Source organism: Fukomys damarensis, unplaced genomic scaffold (genome assembly GCF_012274545.1).
Source record: "Fukomys damarensis isolate Sample0158 unplaced genomic scaffold, DMR_v1.0_HiC HiC_scaffold_38, whole genome shotgun sequence".
NCBI classification, from domain to species: domain Eukaryota; kingdom Metazoa; phylum Chordata; class Mammalia; order Rodentia; family Bathyergidae; genus Fukomys; species Fukomys damarensis.
The window spans coordinates 32,359,633-32,378,749 of NW_022900950.1; the positions used below are offsets into that span (position 1 = coordinate 32,359,633).

The following is a 19,117-nucleotide window of genomic DNA, read 5'->3' on the forward strand; positions in this document are numbered from 1 at the left end:
AACTCCCGCCCGGAAGGAGGAGCCGGGAGGGCGCGTGTGTCCACCGTGGCCCGGGACGAGCGTCTCCCGGGGGCAGCGCTGGCCTCGTGAGCATCGTGCGTGGCCCTTTGTGACCCAGGTGAGCGAATCCCCTTCCGCACGGTCCGGCCGGGCCGGGCTGCGGCCGGGAGACAGGTGCACAGAGTTAGGGATGCGGCGCGGCGTTGCTTAGCTTCTCTGTCGTCAGAGCGCTTGTTCTTTCCTGCCCGCATCACCTGCTCGGCGGAGACCTCGCAGCTCCTTTGGCACCTTCGCAGGCTGCCGGGTTGAACGCCCCCGTTTCAGAGGCGATGGCAGGTTAGTTAAAGCGAGTTTCACCCCACTCACCCCAGCTTTGGATAATTTGGTCGTGTCTTCGTCTTAATTTAGGATGAATGTGTTATTTCCTTGGAGCCTTAGGATGGAAAAGCGGCTTGTTCCAACCATTTCTACCCCCCCCATTCTGAGCCTGTGCACAGAAGGAATTGCAGACACACAAGTAATGTTACTACCATTCTATTTTAGATACAAACAGAGAAAGAAGTATGCTTGGCAGGATGCCAAAGGTGCCTGTACTCACTGTTATATAAGTGCTTTAAAATATTTGCTCATTGGTAAAGTTATGAGTGATGATTACCAAAGCGTCTAAGAAGAGCACAAGAAGTCAGATCTATAATTTCTGCTTTAAACCAAAACTTTCCTTTGAGATAAGCATGGTCTCGACTCAAGATATCCTTTGAAGATAAAACAGGGCATTGAAAATTCAGTAGGTAGACCGTGAGGCGTTACAACACAAAAACAGGTTTCGAAGCCTATTATGAAAATTGGTGGGAATTTTTGGAGAGTGAGTGATTAAAAAAAAAAAAATCCCATAGACAACCTTTATGACTTGCAGGCAATTGGATGATTTTATTTTGCTGTGGGATGGAAACAGTAATTGTGAGTTGCCGGTTGTTAAAGATCTGTCTTTTCTTCCCTCTCCACTCTCCACCCCCAAGCTCTGCTCACATTTATAGTTATTTTTTCTGGTAAGAAGACGACTAACCAGTATCAGATATACCAATGTCCGGGTACCCCTCTTGCCACTTCCATTCTGTTCTAATTGGTCTAGGGACTAGTACATTGGCATCTATTATACATTAATAGTTTTCCTGGTGATTTCAATGTGTACAGTGATAAGACCAATTGGAGCAATATTGTTTCTTTTAATTTATCACTTTGTAGCCTAAAGTGTGGCTACGGCAATTTAAAGTAAGTCAAAAATATGTAATATCGGGGAGAAAAATGGTATTGGAAAGGAAATGTGCTGGTGGATTTAAGCATATAAATGCTTGTGTTTTGTCCAAATAATTTCTCTTGGTTTTTCTTAGAAAGAGTAGTTGATGTTTTCCAGGAAGTATAATTCTGTGTGGAATACTCACAGAAGTCTTAAGTGGTATCATGCATTGTGCAGAGGGTAACTGGGAAAGTTGATATTCCTTCATGTTTACAATCTAAAATAATCAAGTCTCATTAAAGGTGATTTTCTCTATCAAATTAAAAACTTGTTATGTTAATACAGCATAAACTAGTCAGTTAAGTGCAAAAGGATTTTTATTGCTTTTAAGGTCAGAAGGAAATCTGGCTGCTGAATCACTGATTTCCATTTGTCTTATGTAATTCCATGTATCCAAGCAAGCCTGGGAGCAGATCTTATGGATGGTTTATGAAGGCTTATGTAAGAACTACAACTGTGCTTCTGCTACTCCATTACACTTGTTTTGGGTATTACATAATTGACATGGAACTAGGCTGTTAAAAAAACTAAACTAGGAGGAGCATGCACGAACTCAGCCCCCCCCCATTTTATAATGAATTGCTGCCACCAAATTAGAGGGAACAGCGGGGATGGTGGTTTGTGAAAGAGAGATAAGAATAGTGTATGGAGGATTGATGTAATAGAAGACGGTTACGCTTGGTGATTTTCTAGAGATTTAGATGCTGTGAAAGAAGCCTCTCTAGCCTTTTATATCTCCCAGCAGAGGCAGTTGATGGAAGCTAATGAATCTAAAGCTTCAAATCTCTCAGTGAGGCTTCTTGGAGGGGGCTGTATTAACAATATGTTCATATGGTCATACTTAAGTCTGCGTTTGTAGTTTTAATTCTTTTTAAATAGAGAGGGTGATCTTTCCACTCTTGCATCCCTCTCCCTAATTACATAAACCTAAGGCTCCACAAACTCTGAATTGGCTCCCACTTCCAAATTGTGTTCAAATGTTACCTATAAAATTGCCTTTTCTATTTTAATTTTTGTTATGTTATGAAGATCTGAGCAATGATGGAGTTGATCTGCTGAGAAAATACAGATTGCTAGAAGCCAAGGCTGTGTGAAGCTCCAGAAATCAGGTGGTAACTTGGAGAACTGGGATCTGTGCCTTGTGATCTCACGTGAAGCGAACGTTTTTGGATCTGAGTGTGAACTGGAGGTGGAGAAAAGCAAAGATGGGGGTGACAATGTGAGGACAGTGGGTTGAAACTCTTCCACATCTCAGAGGCAGGCTGCTAATGGGGAGGAGGAAAAAAACCCAACTGCTGAATGTTTCATTAATAAAAAGCTAATAGGAACAGATAGCATAGCTCCACAGGAGACCTTTTTGTAAGTTCTTTAGGTTCTGTCCATAGTAGGAACTTTAAAACAGTAAGCAAACAAACTCATACTCAGAAAATATTGTGCAGGAAACAAAGCAGGTTCTGAAGGACTAGAAAGATTATCAGTTTACTAGCAGTTTTTATAAGCAAGCGTGAGCCTTATTATATGCATCAGCGTTTGAGAGGATGTTGAAAAGAGTTGAGTTTATATTTTCTCTGAAATGATTGCCACTTGATACCTGAGTTTAATGTGTTCAGATCTTTTCATCTTGACCCTCCCACTAATACATTTACCTTATCCTCCCATCCATAGATCCACCCATCTATTATCCATTCATCCACAAAGACTCCTTGGCAAGATGTTCCTCAGACTCCTCCTAAGAACCTTTTGCTCAACTGGGTCTTGACCTTGGTTTGTAAAACCTGCAACTTTTAGCACAAATGATCCCCTGCCCCCAGGGACTTCAAAATGCTAACAGGGCTTGTGGCAGCCATATTTCTGGATGACCCAGCCCTTCTTGAGTTCTTGCATAGAAAAACTCAAAGCTGTCCTCAAGGAATTCAGCTAGACAATAGCTCTCAACTTTTTCTGAGACCATTGATTTAAAACAAAACAAGAAAAACTTGCCAATGTAAATCCCTTCTCTGTCCCTTTGTTATATACATATATGTTCTACTACCCAGGAGTGTCTTTCTCCAAGACCAGAATCCCTTCCTTTGAAATGTGGTCTTCAGTCTCTGAGGGAGGATAAATCTAACTTTTGACAAGTACCAGTTAGCAGACACACAGATGACCTATTAGCACTGACACTGAATAACTCATTTTGCTTTTTTCTTTTGGTATGGGGATCTTGCCCTTGCAAGGCAGGTGGCGGTACCAATGAGCTAAATTCGCAGCTGTCGTTCTGCTTTTTGTAATTTTACTTTCTTGACTCTGCTGGAGCCCTTACTCATTCCCCATTGCCACATTCTCCTTTTAAAAGACCTCATCACCTCTGCTCCATCAGACTTGAGGTTGGCTCTGTATGGAAGTTTCTTCTCTCTAATACTGGATAAGGCCTGTCCTTACTGCCTTTCTTGTCCAGTTTTTTTACATAGAATTTTAAAAACACCATCCAACAAATAATTATGAAGTCTTTGTGTGCCAGGCACCATCCTAGGAGCTGAGTATATAGCAGTGAACAAGTCAGACAAAAACTGTGCCCCTGGGGAACTTATAGCATAGTGTGAAGAATGAACCAAACTTAAACTATTTGTCAGGTAGAGATGGTACTATGGAGAAAAAAGTAAATCAGAGATGGGGAAGAAAAGGCTGTGCAATAGAAAATTGCTAATTCAAGCAGGCTTTTGGGGTAAGTCTCACTGAGAGAGGTGCTGAGCCCAGCCTGAAAGGTGTGGGAAGATTGAACCATATGGATGAAGCCCTTTGGAGTGATGGCAGGCTTCCGAGACTAACCAGAGAGTAGCTTCCATGTGTGAGGGGCTCAGGAAGTGCTGCAGGTACCAGTGGAAGATTCTCATGCTCTTATCTAATTGAACTGCCAGCTTTTTTTCTTTCCAGCGTCCCCTCTCCTCTCTACCCCTCAAAGTAGTCAATGCTGGTGTTCCTCTGGGCTTCTCAGGAGATCTGGAACCCAGCCTGGACCAGTACCTACAGAAGAGTAGGGAGGGAGGTTGAATGTCTTCACTGATGACTCCCATTGGCCTATCATAAGAAAAGAGGCCAACTGGCAGGTTCCATTTAACCTGGAATCCCTGCTGTCACCCTACTGTGATAGAAAAAGGATGTTCCTCTAAATGTCTGGAACTGAGAGCACCTCTCTGAGTGAAATCAAAGCAGAGAGAACCCTTGGCATAAAAGCGACTTGGATTAACTAGGGTTTAAAGGAAGAGAAATTGCTTAGTGTCTTACTGAAGTTCTTGGACACCTAGATGGCTAGCCTGTATCTGATATTTAGAAAACAGTCAAACACATCACACGCACACACACACACACACACACACACACACACACACACACACACACACACTGAAGCATGCACGCACGTGTGAGGAGCTAAGGCTGTAATGGATTCCTCCCTGTAGAAGGTGAGCAAGCCACTGTGAGCAGTAGCTGTGAATTGTATGTTGGCTTTTAGTTATGACCTTCCTGGATATGTGGTGGGTGAGAGGACCGGAATGTTGGAGCAAGAGGGCATAGCTGTTTACTGTTCAAGCCATTAGCTTATAATCATTTTAAACTCTCAGTAACCAAAGAAGAAATCTTTCTTCTAGGGATTCTCTGGATTGTTCACTGGCAGGGAGCATCATAATAGCTTGAGTGCATACACATGAAGGTGAGATTGATAGGAGACTGGTATTCTTACCATATATATGATATATATATATATTTTTTTTATATCATATATATCATATATATATATACACACACTATATATATATATACTATATATAAAAAAAGAAACTACTGTATATAAGAAATGTATATGGTAAAACCTTGATTTGTGAGAATAATTTGTCCCTCTCCTAATCCAAAGCACTTGTACATCAGAGCAGTGGGGAGAGACAAGTTGTGATCATGTGACATTCAGTGTGAGGTACTATTCTTATCCCAAGACATTGCTTGTTTATCAAGTTAAAATTTCTTAGAAATGTTTGCTCATCTTGTGGAAGGAACACGTGCAGACCAAGTTATTCACAGTCTAAGGTTTGACTATATGTTTATTGCATAATATACAAGTAATAGTATATGGAAAGGTGTTGATTTTAATATATTAACATATTACCAGGCATTTTTCAAACTCTTACTTTCATTTTAACCTTCTTGAGATTATTTTTCTTTTATTTTCTGGGTAGACACTACATCTGCTCAAGAAGTATGATTAGATGAATGGCTATATGAATTATGATTTTGATCTTTCCTCTAATTTATGTTTAATATTTTAATATCAGAGTTTAGGCTAGATAGAAAGAGAAGCGATTGTTAATACGATTTGTTGAGAGTTTATTTTTCTAATAAGATTATTATCTTTTAGGCAAATGTACTTGCCTTTTCCCAGAGAGGAGAGGTTTATGAACCAGAAGACTGCTCTTTATTAGCTTAACTGTCCCCTGTGTACCTACAAACCTATTGAAACAGTGAGTGTGGTTCCTGTAGAAAAACAAAACAGTGTGTACACACAGTCATTATAGTAAGTCAGCAGTGTATGTGATTAGGGCCAAAATAGTATTAATGACAGGTTGGTAGTGACTCTGGGAAGTTTGATTCACCTGCAGAAATGAAAAGCCAACATAGTGCATTAATTTCTATTGAGAACTGTAATAAAGCAAATAAATCTGTCCAGAATGGGCTAATATTGTTATAGTGATTTAAAATGCTTTTCAGACATACAATAGAGAGATCATGGCATTTAGAGCCATGAATTAGAAGAAATGACAATAAAACAACAGAGGAAAATAACGAACACTTAACAAAGAAGTTAAATTTCCACACTTCACCTACTACTGCAGAGTAATAGTCTGAAGACTTAATATGAACACTATCTCTGTTAAATGATAGTATAGGAGAAGTAATCTCAAATCGCCCAGAATTGTTTTTGTACTAAACTATTTGAAGTTACTCACTCAAAGTAGCTTCCCAACCCAGGCAGTCTTTCCCTAGATACAAGTGATTGTCTTCTTGGGTTGGAAATTTTGCCACGTATTATGCCAAACATATTTTAAAATTTTTTTTAAATTTTTAAATTTTTCCATTAAGTTTATTGGTACAATTCAGGTATACATTACAGTTACATGAATCACTGGATCTTGTACCTTTACATAACATATCTTGGTCTTATTTTTTTCCCCATTCCCTTTGCCCTCTCTTCAGCCCCTCCATCCTACCTACTTACAAAGACTTTGTTTCCATGTTTTTTTCTTTTCTCATATTTTTATTTTCCCTTCTTACCTTTTTCGTACACCTTCTACTTCCCCTACACCTTTAGAACTTTTCTTGCTATTACAAAATATCAGTTATACATTTTGATTCTTATTTATACTTTTATATTTTCACACCAGAGAATCTATTTGGTATTTACACATATGTGTCCTATTAGTTTCACTTAAGAGTATGGCCTCTGTGCATACACTTTTGTGGGGTCAACACTCTGTAGACAACTATTAAATTCCTTTGTACAAAAACTTGGTTCAGTTCTAGTATTTCATTGTTAATTTTTTGTCTAGATGACCTGTTTATTTGTGACAGTGGGGTATTCAGGTCCCCCACTACAATTTTATTAGTGCTTATTTAGTTTTTCGTGTCCCTTGCTATTTGTTTTGTACAGTTGGGGACATTAGTATTTGGTGCATATATTTATGATTATAATGTCTTCCTCTTGAATTGTTCCCTTTACAAGGATGTAGTGACTTTCTTTGTCACTCTTAATTAGTTTGGTTTGAAATTTACTTTGTCTGCAAATAAAATAGCTACCCCTGCTTTTTTGTGGGGTTCCTGTTGCATGGAGAATTGTTTTCCATCTTTTTACTTTCAGTCTATGAGTTTCTTTTTGAGCTAGATGAATTTCTTGTATACAGCATTTTGTTGGATTTTGCTTCTTAATCCATTCTGACAGACTATTTCTTTTGACTGGTGAATTGAGGCCATTGCCATTAATGGTTATGACTGATGTGTATTGACTTATGATCATCATTGTTATTTTCCTGTTGTTGGCTCTTTTTAATTTTTTTCCCCTCTCCCTTTAATTTCTTATCTATTGGATTTGCTCTGTTGGGCCTCATGGAGTTGTGGTCTTCATTGTCTATTTCCAGGATATTTAAAAAAATTGTTGGGCTGGGGATTTAGCTCAGTGGTTCTGCCTCCTGCCTTGCAAGTGGAAGGACCTGCATTTGATTCCTGGTACCCCCGCCCCCCCCCAAATTGTTTGGAGGGCTGGCTTGGTTTCTAAGGTGTTCTTTGTCATGAAAGTATCTTATTTCTCTATCAATTTTGAAAAATAGTTTTGCAGGATACATTGGCCTAGATTGAAGGTTATTTTCTTTTAAAGCCACTCATTGACTTGAGAGTTTGTGTTGAAAAGTCTGTTGTGATTCTGATGGGCTTTCCTTTGCACATAATTTATTTCTTTAACTGCTAGTATTTTGTACTGCTGTTGGCTTTTCAGGATCTTGACTATTATATGTCTAGGTATAGATTTCTTTTTTTTTTTGAGTTTATTGTTACATTTTAGGTATACAGTACAGTTACATTCATTATTGGGATCGTGTACCTTTACATGACAGGTCTTGGTTCTCATTTTTCCCCTTGTCCCTGCCCTCCACCCCCTTCTCCCCTCCCCAGTTACAAACACTTGATTTCCATCTTTTCATTTTCTCACATTTTTTTTCTTTTCCCTATTACCTTTCCCCTGCCCTTCTCACTTTCCCTATACCTTTAGCCCTTTTCTTCCCATTTCACAATGTCAGTTATCTCATTAGGATCTTATGTACTATTACAGTTTATTCACACTGGAGAAACTATTCAGTATTTACATGTATGACTTATTTATTTCTCTTAGGAGTATACCCTCAATATGTATCCATTTTCCTATGAATGAATCTAATTTCACATTCTTTATGGCTGAGTAGTATTCCATTTTATAGAAAAACCACATCTTTATCCAATCTCCAACTGATGGGCAAATGGGCTGTTTCCAAGTTTTAGCTATTACAAACTGTGCTGCTATAAACATGGATGTGCATATATCACTCTGGTATGATTCTTTTAATTCTTTTGGACAGATACCCAGCAGAAGGATGGCTGGGTCAAATGGAAACTCTAGTCCCAGCTCCTTGAGGTATCTCCATGTTGATTTCCACAGTGGTTGCACCAGTCTGCAGTGCCACTAACAATTGAGAAGAGCTCCTTTCTCCCCACATCCCCACCAACATTTGTTATTTGTTGATTTCTTGATAGCAGCCATTCTTTGTGGGGTGAGGTGGAATCTCAGTGTTGTTTTCATCTGCATCTCTTGAATCACCCGTGATATGGAATATTTTTCCATATATTTACTTGCTGCGAAATGTCTGTTCATTTCAGATGCCCATTTTTGAATTGGGTCTTTATATTTGGGGAGGCTGATTGTTTTGAGTTCTTTATATATTCTAGATAAGAGTCCTTTGTCTGAGAAGCAGCTGGTAAAATTTTTTTTCCCCACATTGTAGGTTGTCTCTTAGGTCTGTTGATGGTTTCTTTTGCAGTGCAGAAGCTTTTTAATAAGATGGGATCCCAGTTGTTGTTTCTTTCTGCTAATTCCCATGCTACTGAGGATTTGTTCATAAAGTCTTTTCCTATGCCAATGTCTTCAAGAGTTTTGCATAACTTATCTTCCAGCAAATTCAGTGTTTCTTTTTTAATATTTAGATCTTTAATCCACTTGGATTTTAGTTCAGTGCATGGTGAAAGATAAGGGTCTAGTTTTAATCTTTGGCAGGTTGAGATCCAGTTTTTCCTACTCTTATTAAAGTCTCTAATTAAAGAGACTATCTTGCCTCCAGTGAGGATGGCCGGCACCTTTGTCAAAGATGAGGTAGCTGAGTTGTTTTTGTATCTTCCAATCTATTCCACTGATCCTCAGGTCTGCTTCTTTGCCAGTACCGTGCAGTTTTTATCACAGTGGCTTTGTAGTATAATTTCAAATTGGGAGTTGTTATACCCACTGCCATGTGTCTGTTGCATAGGATGGCTTTTGCTATTCTAGGTCTCTTCTGGTTCCAAATGAATTTTTGGATTCTTTTTTCTAGTTCTGTGAAATACAGTGTTGGAATTTCAATTGGCATTGCATTGAATCTGTATAGCAGTTTTGGTAGCATGGCCATTTTCATTATGTTGATTCTTCCTACCCAGGAGCAGGGATATCTTTCCATTTTCTTATATTCTCTTTGGTCTCTTTTTTCAGAGTGCTGTAGTTTTCAGTGTATAGGTCTTTTGCTTCTTTTATTAGATTGATTCCAAGATACTTCATTTTTTTTTGGATGCTATTGTGAAAGGAATTTTTTCCCTAATTTCTTGCTAAGTGAGTCTGTCATTTGTGAACAAGAAGGCTATTGATTTTTGAGTGTTGACCTTTTATCTAGCTACTCTGCTAAAAGTGTCAGTTAAGTCTAGAAGTCTTTTGGTAGAGTTTTTTGGGTCTTCAATGTTGAGTATCATATCATCAGCAAATAATGACAGTTTAGCTTCTTCTTTTCCTACCTTTATTGCTTTAATTTCTATCTCTTGTCTAATTGCTGTGGCTAATGTTTCCAAAACTATATTGAAGAGCAGTGGTGGATAGTGGGCATCCTTGTCTTGTTCCTGATTTTAACGTGAAGGTTTTCAGTTTTTGGCCATTTAATATGATGTGGACTTTTGGTTTTTCATAGGTAGCCTGTATTAGGTTGAGATATAGACCATCTATTCCAATTTTTTGCAGGGTTTTTATGAATGCGTGTTGAATTTTGTCACATGCTTTTTCTGCATTTATCAAGAGGATCATATGGTTTTTGTCCTTGACTCTGTTAATATAGTGTATTACATTTATTGACTTATGTATGTTGAACCATCCTTTCATCCCTGGAATAAATCCGACTTGGTCAGGATGGATGATCTTCTTAATAATCCTCTGTATTCTCTGTGAGTATCTTATTAAGGATTTTTGCATCTATATTCATTAAGGAGATTGGCCTGTAGTTCTCTTTCTTAGTTGCATCTTTCGCTGGTTTGGGAATCAAAGTGATACTTGCTTCTAGGAATGAATTTGGAAGTATTGCTTCCCTTTCAATTTCATTGAAAAGTCTGAAGAGTAATGGCAGTAGTTCTTTTCTAAATGCCTTGTAAAATTCAACAGTGAATCCATCAGGACCTGGGCTTTTCTTGGTTGGTAAATTTTCAATTACATTTTCAATTTCACTGATTGTAATTCGGGTGTTTTTAAAAATGTTTTTAACTTCTTTGTTCAACTTTGGTAATTCATAAGTATCTAGAAATCTGTCCATTTCTTCTGTGTTTTCCATTTTGTTGGAGTACAGGTTCTCAAAGTAGGTATTGACTATCCTCTGGATTTCTGTTGGATCTATTGTGACTTCACCTTATTCATTTCTAATTGCATGGATCTGAGCCTTTTCTTTTCTTTTTTTGATAAGGTTAGCTAAAGGTTTATCAATTTTATTTATTCTTTCAAAAAATCAACTCTTCGATTCATTTATTTTTTATATCATTTTCTTAATTTCCATTGCATTGATTTCTGCTCTAATCTTTATAATTTCCTGTTGCGTTCAAGCTTTGGGCTTTTCTTGCTCCTGTTTTTCTAGGAGTCTAAGATTCATCATTAGGTTATTTATTTGAGCTCGCTCTATTTTCCTAGTGTGGGCATTCAGTGCTGTGAATTTTCCCCGTAGAACTGCTTTCATTGTGTCCCATAGATTCCTGTATGTTGTGTTGGCATTATTATTTATTTGTAAAAACTGTCTGATTTCTTGTTTAGTTTTGTCTGTGATTCATCAATTGTTCAGGAGAGTGTTGTTCAATTTCCATGTGTTCGTGAAGTTCCTATGGTTTCTTGTGCTATTGATCTCCAGATTGATTGCACTATTTTCTGATAATATACAGGGAATAACTTCAATTCTTTTGAATTTACTCAAACCTGTTCTGTGAACTAGTATGTGATCTATCTTGGAGAATGACCCATGTGCAGCTGAAAAGAATGTATATTCTGATTTTGTGGGGTGGAACACTCTATAGATGTCTATTAAGTCTATGTGTTCAAAAGCTTGGCTCAGTTCTAGTATTTCATTGTTGATTTTTTCCCTAGATGATCTGTCAATTTGTGAAAGTGGGGTATTTAGATCCCCCACTACAGTTTTATTAGTGCTTATTTGGCTTTTCATGTTTTTTAATATTTCTTTCATATAGTTGGGGGCATTAATATTTGGTACATTTTTTTTATGATTGTCATCTCTTCCTCTTGAGTTGTTCCATTTACAAGGATGTAGTGGGCTTCTTTGTCTCTTTTAATCAGTTTTAGTTTGAAATTTACTTTGTCTGCAAATAAGATTCCTACCCCTGCTTTTTTCTGGCCTCCTGATGCATGGAGAATTGTTTTCCATCCTTTCACTTTCAGTAAATGGGCTTCTTTTTGCCCTAGGTGTGTTTCTTGCATACAACATATTGTTGGATTTTTCTTCTTAATCCATTCTGCCAGTCTATTTCTCTGTATTGGTAAGTTGAGGCCATTGACATTGATGGTTATAACTGATATATACTGACTTATTGTTGTGTACAGTGTTTATTGGCCTTTTGTTGAGTCTTTTTACTTTTTCACCTTCTCCTTTTAGTTTCTTGCCTTGCCTATTTGATTTGCTCTGTTGGGCCTCATGGTGTTGTGATCTTCATTGTCTTTTTCTAGGGTATTGTTTAGAATTCTTTGTAGTGCTGGTTTGATATTCATGAAGTTTGTCAGGTATTCTTTGTCATGGAAGTGTCTTATTTCCCGATCCATTTTGAAAGAGAATTTTGCAGGATACATCAGTCTAGTTTGGAGGTTGTTTTCTTTTAGGGCTTGAAATACCTCACTCCAGGCTCTCCTTGACCTAACAGTTTGTGTTGAAAAGTCTGCTGTGATTCTGATGGGAATCACTCTTACTGCTTGTAGTATTTTGTTTTTTTGTTGGGTTTCTGGGATCTTGATTATTGTATGTCTAGGTGTATATTTTTTTGGATCATGGGTAGTTGGAGTCCTATATGCCTCACTTACCTGTATGTCAAATTCTTCCCCTCTGTTTGGGAAGTTTTATGTCATTAATTCTGTGAATGGCTTTTTAAAGTAATTTTCATTTTCTCCTGCTACTTCATGGATTCCTATCAGTCTCACATTATAATTCTTTGTGTCGTCTAGGAGTTGTTGGATCCATTTCTCATGATCCCATACTGTTTTTAAGAGACCTCTCTTTTCACAGCCACTGACTGCAATCTTATCTTCTATATCTGAGATTCTATCTTTGCATTATTTTATTCTGTTATGAACACTTTCAATGGAGTTTTTAATCTCCTGGATATCTGTTTGAATGTGTTTCATGGATTTCATTTCTTTCCTATGTTGGGCATTTATTGTTTCCATTTCTTTCTTTCTGGGCCTTCATGGCTTCTATCTTGGTCCTGAGCTCATCTATTTTTTTCTTAGTATCTGTTGTAGAGTCTCGAATCATGACTTTCATTTTGCTCACCATCTCTATAGTTATCTGGGAAATTATTTCTGTTTTGAATTTTTCTAGAGCCTGGTTGATCTGTTTTGTTACTTCCTGTGCTTTGAGTTCAGGGTGTCCTGGTGGTTCACTATCAGACTTTTAATCCTTATTTGCCCTACTCTTTGCCATTGGTGAACTGGAAGTCTGTCTTTGTGTCTTACTTAAGTGTTTTCTCATTTTTATTTTTGTTGTTGGGTTGTTCTTGGTTTAATATTTGGGTTATTACTTAAATCTTCCTGAGATAGTTCTGCTTTAGCTTTTGGGTCTCTAATGGCTCATAGACATTATTATTTTCATAATATCAGAGAAAACAGCTCATTGAATCAATCACAATCCCTTATCACAATTGATACAATCAGCACACTAGGATCAAGCACAACTTGCAAATTGACCACTTGTGGTAGTCATTAATCTAATCTATTAATCTTTAAACCATGTGAATTAAATTAAAATGAAGAATCAGTCCTAAATATGCTTGTGGAGAATAAACTTTTCAATATAGCATATTTACCATTTAGGATGGGGGCTTAGACAGAGTTAGGAGGAGAGGAGTAGATAAAGAATTGGAGAAGGTTTCAAGTAAAGCCAGAGGCTATAGAATAGCCACACAATCTTTAGGAAACTGTTAAATTAAAAAGGGATAGACAGGAGTATAAGGACAAGAGTATATCCCCTTATCAGTAATAGGGGCTCACTTTCCCTTGAAACTGTTAACCCCTGAGTGAGGTAGAATGACAGAAGAAAAGAACATAAAGAAAAGAGAAAAATGATAGAAGAAATTTGAGTTGGGGCAGGAGCAGAATCAGAAAGGGAGATGAGGGATAACATGGTGAAGCAAGAGACTGAATTGCAGAAAGAGGACAGAAAAATGCAAGAATTTGCAGAGTGGAATGAGGAAAAGAAAGAAAAAATTGAATTTGAAGGGCTTCTTTCAGACTGTATCTCTGCTGTCATAATATACAGCATGTGCTGCCATGTGCAGAACCAAGTCCCCTGATCTCAGCTAGCTGTTGGCAGACCCGCATGACGCAGGCTGACCTCAGCCTGCAAGGCCCAGATTGAGTTCCCCAACCTCCTGAACGGTTGAGCTCCACACAGTTCTAGTACATGTTTCCCCTGCCCCTTCTTTAAAGATGTTCAAAGTTGGGAGCTCAGAAAAATACCCTTTATGACCACCTCTGCCTCTGAAGAGTGGGTCCAAAGCCTGGCACAATCAGGAGGTCTGAGAGCATGGGGCGGGGCTTGGGGGGAGTCAGGGGCACCTGTGTGCCTACCTTCCTTGGTGGTGGTGGTGCCGGTAGGGAAGGATGCGGCTAAGCAGGCCTTCCTGGTGCTGGAGTGTTGGCGGCACCAGCAGGGGAGGGCATGGCTGACAACCTAGATTTCTTTTTAATCATTACTAGTTGGAGTCCTATATGCCTCACTTATCTGTATGTCAAGTTCTTTTGCTATGTTTGGGAAGTTTTCTATCATTCTGTGAGCAGTTTTTTTTATGTCATTTGTGCTTTCTCCTGCTTTTTGGTGGACTCCTATCGATCTTATATTATTCTTTTTTGCATCATCTAGGAGCTGTTGGATTGATTTCTCATGGTACCTTACTGTTTTTAAGAGATCTCTCTTTTCATGGTCACTGACTGCCATCTTGTCTTCTATATCTGAATTCTATCTTCAAATTGGCTCATTCTGCTGAGAATGCTTTCTATAGAGTTTTCAATCTCTTGGATAGCAGTTTGATTCAGTTTCATGGATTCCGTTTCTCTCCTATGTTGGGCATTCATGATTTCCATTTCTTTCCTATGCTGAGCTTCATAGCTTCCATCATGGTCTTGAATTCATCTATTTTTTAAAACTCTGTTTCTCTTCTAGAGACTCTAATCATGTCTTTTATTCCACTCACCATCTCTGTAGTTATCTGGGAAATTATTTCTGTTTTGAATTTTTCTAGAGCCTTATTCATCTGTTTTGTTATTTCCTGTGGTGTCAGTTCAGGATGTCCAGGTGGTTGATTATCATACTTTTCCACATTGATTCCCCCAGAATTTGCCTTTGGTAAGCTGGAAGACTTTTGTCTTGCTTAAATGTCTTTTCATTTCTATTATTGTTGTTGGTACAGTCCTTGGTTTAATTCCTGGGTTGATACTTTGACATTACTTATTGTAAGCATCTTTGTTGCTTGTGTTTAGAACCATTATGGAATGATTGCTTCTCAGAGGTGTCTTCCAGATATAGCTGGTCTTAACATTTTGAATCTTATTGACTCAGGGGCAATCACATTTTCTTTAAAGATAACTGATTAGAACATTCACAACACTAGTCCAAGTGATACAATCAGCAACAAAAATAGAATCAAGTACATCTTGGGAGATCACCATTTTTGGTAGTTATTAATCTATCACATTTAACTGTATGAAATAAATCAAAATCAATGACTATCCCAAAATATGTTTATAGCGAATAAACTGTTTAATATAGTAACTTACCCTTCAGAATGGGCACTTAGAAGGAGTAAGGTTCTATTACTGATCTTCATTTCTGCTCTATCTTTAAGACTCCCTGCGCCTCTCCAATGTGGATCCAGGTGTGTGAGGGCGTGCACCCTGGGGTGGTGCTGGATGCTCCTGTGTGGTTCCCCTCCGCTCATGGCTGGGAGGTCTGGCTGGGGTGGGGGTGCCGGTAGCTTAGTCAGCTCCTGTCCTTATCTGTCAGCTCATGGCTGGGAGGCCCCAAGCATATTTTTTATTCCTAGTTGTTATAATCAATTTGTTTTTATGGGAAGTCATTGAGAACCAAAATTGTGCAGCAGAATAATTTTATTTGAAATTGATATTTCTAAACTTAGTACATTTTCTGTTAGTGTTGCATGATGTCTTAGAAACTTTGTATGGTGGACATGCCAAATGTTATATTTAATTTCCTGAGTACTTTACCAGTATTATTTTAAAAATTCTACATTGTGTTAATTTAACTGACAGCTAGTAATTTTTTTATACAACTAATTTGCTGTACTAGATTTATGAAGTTATTTTGGTGTAATTACATTGTTTTTCCCCTCAAACTGCTTACTAAAAATCTACTCAATTTTTGGATTATGAATTTGAGTATAAATGTGAGGATGAGTATCTTATTTTGGAGACTAAAAAGAGACATTCCTGAAAAATCACCATTTCCTAGGATCAGCATTAGGAGAGGCTACTCAGGCACTTGATTCAGGCACAAAAGTTAAGTGGGTATCAAAAACTCAATAATAAAAATAAAATTTTCATGTAATTAAAAAATCAAAATACAAAACCCACAATAAAATATAAAAATAATTTTAATGAATATAGGATCATATTGGAGTCTGACACAAAAAGAAAAAGCAGCAGTCCTGATCCTATCTTTGCTTAAAACATTGATATTTTGTTCATAGATTTTTACATTAATTTTAATTTTTAGAAAATACTGAAACTGTCATCTTGAAAGCAAACCTCTAATAAGGTTTTCTAATGAGAAAACACAAAAATTGTCAAAATATATTACTTTTTGAATGGCAAAATTAACCAGAATCTTTCAACAATTTGAGGAGTGTATTCAAGAAAAAAGGACAGAAACTTAGAACAATGAGCTTTATGGCATTTTAAGTTCCTCCATCTAGTTTCATGGTGACCTTGAAAACTAATAACCTAGAAGCCACTGGAGATGGCACAGATTTAAATCTCTCCAAAAATACTCTTCTGAGAAAATTGTCATTGTATGATCTGTTTGGCAACTCCATGAAAAACTCCATTCTTAAGTCTTATTTTTATTTATCCTGCTAGAACTTATTCTATGTGAGTAGCCCTCAGGCATTTGCTGGAAACAAGTAGCAGCAATTGTTTAACATAGCTACTTGATGTGGTGGCATCACTTGAGGTAAACAAGAGTTAGACCTCCCCATATTAAAGTGAAATACTAAGAAAGGAGGTATCTGTAGATGGATTTACAAAACTTTTATATAGCCCTTGTATTCTGGAATGTTTATGGCATGTGCACATGCCAAGGAAAGACTAGCTGATACTGAATCTTTGCACAGGTGGGAATACACGGTGATGGCAGAGCTGCAGACTGTATGTTGAAGTGTGTAACATGTCCTGATACACACAGCCCACCAAGAGTAGCTGGGAGATGTGTTGGTTCAAAGTATTTATGGAAACCTTTCTTCCACCAACCATTGGAAGACCCCTAAAATAAGATGTTAGAAGCTAGCTGTGCGTGATAAAGAAAATCAGCTTTACTTAGTCTAGAATATGGACAACAACAATAGAAACAAGAAAAACAGCAAATACCAACAACAAAGCACCTTAGCAGGGAGAATAAAATCTGATTTCCAGTGTTATCATATTAACTAAGATACAGCTTTCAATACATAATTGCAGCACACATAAAGATACACATGGAAAGGAACATAAGGGCCAAATGGAAAAAATAAATAATCCTAAGTTCAGACTAGGCTTATTATACAGAAATTTAAAGTCTGCCAGGGATTTAGCTCAGTGGTTCTGCCACCTGCCTCATAAGCGCAAGGACCCAAGTTCAATCCTTGATACAAAACAAAACAAAACAAAACATCAACAACAAAAAAAGTCAGCTATTATAAATATATGCAAGCTGGAAGAATTCTTCTGTAAAGAACTAAAAGTATGAAAATGATGTTTTACCAAGTAAAGTATATCAGTGAGAGATTACTAAAAAGTACAAATCATAGAGTTGAGAAGTATGATAATTATAATGACTAGAATGGCTCATCAGCAGATTTGAACTAGCAAAAGAAAGAATCAGCAAACTTGAAAATAGATTAATTGGAAAAAATGCAGTCTTAGGAATAGAAAAACAAAAGAACCAAAAGCAAAACAGAACCTCAGACTTACAGGGTACCTTCATGAGTATTCACATATATGTAATGAAGTACTGAGACAAGGAAGAAGAGAGAGAACAGGGATAGAAAGACTACTCAAGGAAACAGTGATCAAAAACCCTTGAAATTTTATTTAAATGTTAATCTGCATTTTCAAGAAACTCAGTGACTCTGTGTATAAACACAAAAAGATTAGCATCCAAATTCAAGCTCTCAAAAGGCAAAACAGGAAGCAGCAAGAGCAAAGATAATTAGCAAATGTAGTGGATCTCCAATATGATTAACAGCTGACATCATAAATCATGAAGGCCAGAAGGTAGTAAGATGGTGAATTCAAAGTGATGAAAGAAAAGAAAAGGTTTAAAAAGTGATGAAAGAAAAAGACATCAATCAAGACTTCCATATACAGGGAAAGATCCTTCAAAAATGTTAAGACATCTCAGAAAAAAAAAAAAAAAAGAGAATTTGTCACTAGCAGACCTGCACTACAAAAAGTATTAAAGGAAGTGTTTCAGGCTATTACAAAATGATGTGAGCTACTAACTAAAATCTGTAGGAACACATAGATTGCCAGTAAAGGTAATTACATTGGTAAATAGAAAAAGTGCAAAACACTGAAGAAAACTAAACAATATATAGTAAAAGAAATAGGGGAATTAAAATGGTATATTGAAAAATACTTATTTTACACAAAGGGAGGCAGAAATAGAGGAACAAATATAAATACAGTAAGACCTTGATTTACAATAAGTACAATTCTTTCTGGCAACACGCCTGTCACCCAAACCACTTGTGTACCAAAGTCAATTTCCCATTGGAAATAATGGAAACTCTGGTGATTTGTTTCACAACCCCAAAATACTCATATAAATCAATGATTACAATACTATAATACAAAATAATAAAGAAAATACAAAATATAATGAAAAACAAATTAACCTGCACTTTACCTTTGAGAACCTTCATGGCTAGTGTGAGGGAAACAAGAGAAGAGGGTTTTTGTGTAAGACAATTTTCACTATCACTAAGAAAATTACTGCTGTTTATTGGCTCAGTGGAACCTTTTTCTTTTTGTGCATCTTTAACAAGGAATCTATCCAGTAACACTTGGTTTTACCACCTTTTAAAGATTTTGTGGAAATGTGACATTGCCTTGTAATTAAACAGATTCATCACTCACACTGCTACAGCCTTATTCCAGTGGTGCCTTCCTACAAGATTTTGCTGTTTCCCACATTTTACACATCTCTCTAATCTCATTTGAAGTCCTCTGCCTTTTGTCCTTCTCTGCATAACAAGATCTCCTCCATAATCTCTTGCTGTTGGGAGTTGTTCACC

The 19,117-nt window shown here is 37.3% G+C and overlaps 1 protein-coding gene across 3 annotated transcripts in view; it reads left to right on the forward strand.

The window, feature by feature from the left end:
• The first annotated feature begins 11 nt into the window (after positions 1 to 11).
• Mtus2 (microtubule associated scaffold protein 2) overlaps positions 12 to 19,117 on the forward strand; it is a 665,483-nt gene continuing 646,377 nt past the window's right edge. For all 3 annotated transcript variants that reach the window (XM_033759933.1, XM_010623851.2, XM_033759934.1), the window contains exon 1: positions 12 to 118. The gene's annotated coding sequence lies outside the window, so the exon portion shown is untranslated. The remainder of the gene's footprint in view (positions 119 to 19,117) is intronic.